The following is a 6,997-nucleotide window of genomic DNA, read 5'->3' on the forward strand; positions in this document are numbered from 1 at the left end:
AGATTTTCTTAAGCCTGTTTCCAGTCGTTTCCTCTTCCCCTGGAGGTAGATAGCCACTCCCGAAACCTTTACCATTGTAGTTTAATTTGAATGTCCTTGAGCTACTTAATATAAATGGAAACATACAATATGTAGTCTTTAGTGTCTGATCTCTTTTTATTGCTGAATGACATTTGCGTTGTTCCCATTTTGAGATCACAATGAATGAAGCTACTGTGATCATTCTTTAAAAGTGTTATGGTTCACCGCTGGTGGTCAAGTACAGTTCCCATTGATCATAGTGTCTGTGAATTAAAGAAAAAGGCTTCTCAACCTATAACAGTGAAACAGAGATTAGATGGCCAAAATAGACAATTCCATCCAAAAAAGGGAAGGAACAGAAAGTACCTAGTGTTCATAGGCCCGTAGCAATCCACTCAGGCTCATGGCACTACTTTAATCCCTTGACTGGGACCCAATTCTGCTCCCTTGTAAAGGGATTATGATTGGTTCTTGGCTTTGATGTTTGGGCTCTTGACCCCTCCCTTTGAATCATCATTTCTCATCTATAAAAAAAAGTCTGTTCACACCAATGTAGCTCTTTTAGCCTGCTTCTCACTCACAGAAGTTAATTTTGTACTATCTCTGTCTCTTTCATTCCAAGCTGTTTTGATTCCTTTAACAACTTTGTGGGTTTCTTATATCAATCCATAATAAACTCCAGTAAACAAAGTCACACTCCCATTTCTTTCTGAGACAAGTCGTTTTATACCTGGGCCATGTGTAAGGCTGATAGAGAAAAATACCCTCAAAATTCTCGAAAGCTTTATCATTTAACTGAGAGGACCTATAAAAGCCTACACTAAACCTTCCTGAAATCCTCCTAAAGGGTCTTATAGCTACATATGTGAGATATTTACCCTGAGGCTATGCTGTACTGATGACTCTGTATTTGATCTTGCTATTTATTACTTTGAACATCTTTTACTGGGAGACACTGCATATTGAAAACAGTTTTATTTTCAAGCCCAGCAAGTCCTGGATATATTATAATTCTTCTAAATTTGACTCAAAAAAGCATAATAGTTTCTTCTTCATTTCCTCTCTCTTTCTTAAGTTATCATAATCAGTAGAAGAAGCCAATTTGCACTTTCTGCACTCCTCCTGGAGATCTCCACAGCCAAGCCCATGAGCACCTTAAGTTTTACCCTTTTGAATTTCCAAATCTCCAGAGGCAACACTTATGGCAAACTGTGCCACTGCATAGCAAGCATTCTTTGTTCCTCATCTTCAGATAACCTTTTCCGCAGTGTCATAGGAGCCCTCAGCAGTGGCCTCGTGAGGCTCTTTGAGATTACATTTACAATACTTTTGAGACCATACCAGCATCCACTGAGTCCCAAAGCCCATATCACATCTTAAGATTTTTGTTATATAGCACCTCCTTTCCATTTGCTGCACAAGAAATTGCACCAAAATGTAATGGCTTCAAACAATAGCAATTTAATTAAACTTCATTATTTTGTGGGTCAGGAATTTGGGTAAGGCTCAGTAGAGTGACTTTTCTGCTCTATGTGACATTGACTGAGGCCACTCAGAGGTTTTCAGCTGTGGCAACAGGGTTGTTTGGAGAATCCAAGAGAGCTTCCTCGCATATCTGAAGCACTTTGTTGTGGATGGCTGGAAGTCTGGGCTGAACTGGAGTGCCTGCACATGGTTCAACCCTCTAGAAGGCTCTGGTATGTGTCAAAATTATTCAGAAGAATGTCATCAAAGACAGGGATAAAGAGAAGATTTATGTCATCCACAGGGCCTTCTCTGGCTTAGACTACTCCAAAGAATAGAAGAGGTCATTTGCTTCATGCCCCAGAGAATCATTCTGTTTAAGAACCAGCTCTAAATTTAAGAGGAATTTCACATTATTGTATGTTTTGCCCCCAATCAGAGCACCTATAGACAATGAGGCCATCCAATGTATGGTTCCAAGGAGCACATTTTAAAATGTGTGTTCTCTTAAGGAAACATGCTCTTATTTTTGAAGCTGGTCAAAACATTGAAAATCTTAAACCTGAAGATCTGAAGTTTCCTGGGAAATACGTCTTAATTTCCCAGATCCCAAGACCCCCTCTCTTTCCATGTAGTTGTGTTTTTTCTCTCCCAGGTCCACAGACGGGCAAGCAATAGGGTCGAAATATCACCCAATGAGGACATGGCATTCTCTTTCCTCAGGAGGCATGCCCAATCCAATAAAGATAAAGCTTATTTTTCTGGAATCTCTTTTATAAGAAAAAGTCTCTGTCTTGATCACTTTTCACCATCTTCCTTTCAACTATTTTTCTTGCAAGGGTTGGCCTAATATTGCAAACTCATCAGTGAAGCTGCTGGGCCCAAGCTTTCTCAGGAAGTTTCTGGTTAATTCAGGCCTTCTAGGAAAGTAAAAATAAGCCTGAGAACTAAAATGTCCTCAATCTAACTGGGGCCTTGGTGATAAATGATGGTCATTCTAATTCATTAAATGGAGAGTGTATTAGCATGGAGTTTGGGATTTACATTATAGAAGAGTAACTAAGTATGAACTGACAAGATTGCTTAGAAATATAAGAATATTGTGCTACTTTGTCTAACAAACCAATGATATTTGGTTTTTAACTCATTTTCTTGCTATGAAAAACCCTTGACATTTGCTTGTCTGGTGTCATACCCAAGAAAGACCAAGAAAGAAGAAGGAATTTGGGGCTATGTATTTACAGTAGGAGGCACTTAGAGAACAAGGTTGTTGCTCAGGGGTCTGCAAGCTTGTCTTAGTGTCTGTACAGAACCACACCTAGGAGAATGCCTTCACCCACATCTCTGAAAAAAGAAGAAAGCATAAAGCTTATGACACGGTAGAAACATTTTATGAACAAGAGAAATAATTTTTTGTTCATTTTCAGTCCTTGGTTTACATCATAAAGAAGATTTGTAGGATATTAAAGATCAATTGCACTAGGTTAAAGTAAAATCAAAGCTAATACTGATGTAGGAGTGAGGAATTATTACCTTTCATGATGGATCAAAATTTGAGCATATATTTACTTCAAAACAATATACAGTTACAGATAAACTTCTATCCCTTAGTCTCTCTTTTCAGTCACAATACCCTATACGTCAAAGCTAACAACTCAATGAGATAGAAAAATCAGTCTCCAAAGAGATGGTGAGCCAGATTCAAAATTAGCAAACTTCATGAGGGTCAGAGAACAGCAAAACTAAAAGCCAGCTGGACAGTTTATTGCTATTATAATAATAATAATAGTACTATTATTATTTTGAGTTACTAGTGTGTTCAGAAGGCTCGATGTATTTAATTAACCTTTCAGAAGACAAGTCTAAAATGTCTGGCTTTGTCGTAATGAAGTTACAGCTGTTGTTAAAATCTGATAGAGCTCTGTTCCCTTTCTAATTTCATGAGAAACTGATTCATTTATAAAATGCCTCCACTTCACTCATTCATTTATAACCAAAGAGATGCACTAATCCACTCAGGAAATAATTCTTGTGATACACAGGAGATCAATTGTTTTATGAAATAAAATTAAAAGTGTAAATGTGGTTAACATTTTAAAGGTATGTCAATTGAAAGTACTCCTTGAACTCATTTGACCAAGTATTTTTTTTTCCATTTTTTGAAATCACACCTGTGCTAAGACATGCACTCTCTTCCTCTATCTGGTAAGCACAAGGTGTGGGAACTTGTGCAATAGATAATTAATCTCTATTGCTATCTATAGTTTCATAGTTAACACTGTCTTAGCAGAAGTGTGAAAACACATTCACACCTTTGAAAATGGATGATTAACTAATCAAATGACAATATGAATGTTAGACAGAAATACAGAAATGACTGCAAGGCAGAGCTATTTATGATTATAACATTCTATTTAATTTTTAAGGGTGGATTGTTCAGTGTAATCTGTGCTCCTCAAACATCCAAGCAGATTCTCAACTTTTTAATTGCTTGAGTCCTCAAAAAAGAATGAATAAAATTTCATATTCTTCCCTAATTAAGCAATTTTTAATATGAGAGTTTAAGAAGGAGAAGAGAGTTATGTTTCAAGACCTTAGGCAAGGAGGAGCGAAGAAAGGAGAATCACATTTGAGTGAAGAGTCAAGTTATTTTTTTACTCTGGACATTGTCATTTCCATTTAAAATGCAGACTAAACTGAATAAATAATTGAATAGTTAGTTCTCTTTTGATAGTCTGATGTATAGAAATCCAAACTAGGAGGTAGGCCCATGTGCATTATTTTTTTAATTTTTTAGGTTTACTTGTGTGTTCTCTTTAAGAAATGATAATCAGGAAAAGGCAGAGACACTGTTGAAGGAATACAGATCTAAGTAGTAGGGCTTTAAAAGCAGTATTCTGTGTACATTGTATTAAAAGCCTTTAGATAAAAATATTTACCCATATTTATATTCTTAAAGCCAAAGTGTATATTTGCAACACATATCACTTACTGCCTCATAGTGTGGTATTTTAAAGACATGGTAACTCCTCTGTAATACCTTGAGATCTGGCTACACATCTGATTCATTATCCCAGCCCAATTTAGCCCAGTGCTTTATATTGAGTGGACATCCCTGTCTACCGAAGCAAGTCTAAATAGTAAATGAGGAGACAAGTGTTGTTATAAAGTTGCATTTTCATGGAAAAACTTGATTATTTAAAGAGTAAAAAACGTGATTTTTTTCAGTTCATAAATTAGCTGCACATTTCTCTGTTACATACAAAAATATTCTATTAATTAACAATAGTTTATTTATCAGCACCAAATAAATCCACTGTCAGCCTTTCAACCTTGTAGTTCCTATTGCCCCGCCTTGAATGTGGGTGTGGGTGTAGGTGTATGCATACATCTATTCTCCCTCTCCAAGCTGGCTTCTGTCTCCATTTCTTTACTGAAACTATTCTGAAAAAGGTCTTCCCCATCTTTCTTTACCTTGACTTTGCAGCAACATTTGACACCACTAAATAATCCTTCCTTTTGAAACTTTGCCTTCTCTTGTTTTCCATGCCAACACATGCTCCTAATTTTCCTCCTACATCTCTTCTTGGGAGATCTCATTTACTACCGTAGACTCAGTTATTATGTATATATTCTTATGTCTACCAAGTTTAAGCCTCTAGCCCAAATATCTCTTCTCACCTTCATTCCATGCACTTATACAAAAGTATGTACACACACAATACTACACACATGCATGCAAACACACACACACACACACACACAAGGCATCACACACCTGTCCCTCACACCTATTCCTTCACTATGTTTCCCTCTCTCAGTAACATCAGTTACCCAAATAGAAAGCTGGGTGTCATCCTTTACCCTTCTTGTTCCTCAACATCTAATCTCTCAACATATCCTATTCATTCTACCTCCCAGTGTATCTCAGATTCATTGTCTCCTATCCATCATAGTCGCAGCAACCATTATCCTGAGTCATTTATTGCAACATCCTACTAGCTAGTCTTCTTGTCTCCAGTCTTGCCCCCTTCTGTTCCTTTTCATACTTATACTGAAACAGATTTTCTGCTGTGGTCATTATACTTTTTTGCTTACAACCCACCCTTAGAATTTTTGAAAAATATATACACTTTCTTACTATTTTTTTAAGTTCACATAAAATTATTTTACTATAAAATTAGATAATTACAAAGGGTGGAATATCCAGTATGATGCAACACTGATACAAAAAATAAAACAGCTGTGTCCTCTTTTGAATAGATCCAAATGAATTTAAATGATAAAATTTGATGCCTGTCATTGTTCTCTTTTAAATACATGAAAAAGTTCCTCTCTAACAACTGGAAATGTAATGGGTTTGATACTTTTCCCTTGAACTTGTACTTCTACTCCATTTTTTTCCCTGCAGTTTTTATACTAAAGAGTAATTTTTAGTCCTGGTTGATTATCCTGTCACAATGCAGAAAAACATATATATAAGTCAAAATGTTTAAAAATTTCCTGTGACCGTGAGGTTATAAATATTATTAGGTTCTTATAGGTTGAGTTACTGTTACACTTATCTTACTTATCTTACTTATCTTACAATATAATTGATGAAAACATCACAAATGTATTACATATTTAGAAAAAATTTTTCACACACCAAAGTAAAATTTTATAATAAAATGACTTTTTAATGAGATAAATAAGTCTTTTTTTTAAAGATTTTATTTATTTATTTGACAGACATAGATCACAAGTAGGCAGAGAGGCAGGCAGAGAGAGAGGAGGAAGCAGGCTCCATGCTGAGCAGAAAGCCCGATGCGGGGCTCGATCCCAGGACCCTGGGATCATGACCTGAGCTGAAGGCAGAGGTTTTAACCCACTGAGTCACCCAGGTGCCCCAATAAATAAGTCTTTTTTCTATCAGTTTATGTGTCTGTGGATAAACATTATATATCTCTGGAATGATAAAGCATTCATAATAATTGCTATGCCCATATTTGGCCCTATAGATATAAATTTTGAGAAGCTTTGATTCCCTAAATAACTAGTGGGCCAGGAAGGAACTTTATTATACCAATGAGGACTCATTTCTTTAAACTTTTTTCAAGCAATATGCTAAAAAACATATGATATATAATGTAATATATTACGCAATGATATATTATATATATACACTATAAATATAAATATATACAATAATATATATAATATATATCATGTGGTTTTTTTTTAACATTGATCAGTTAAAAACATGATTCGATCCTCCTTCATCTTATACAAAGCACAAACTTGGACACATCTTAGTGAAACGACATTTTACCAGTTACTAGTGTTATTTTCTTGGCCAATGCCTGAGATTGTACCAAAAACTTTAATAAACTTCATTAGGAGTTCTCCTGAGGACTCACCTACTCCAAGCCCATTAGCCTCAGCCATGAGCTTAGGGCACATTTTGTTAAAGTCACACACACTCAGGACCCACCCAGCTGCCAGGTACACAGCAGCTTCCATGTACCCCACC

Source organism: Martes martes (genome assembly GCF_963455335.1).
Source record: "Martes martes genome assembly, chromosome: 1".
Classification (NCBI taxonomy): domain Eukaryota; kingdom Metazoa; phylum Chordata; class Mammalia; order Carnivora; family Mustelidae; genus Martes; species Martes martes.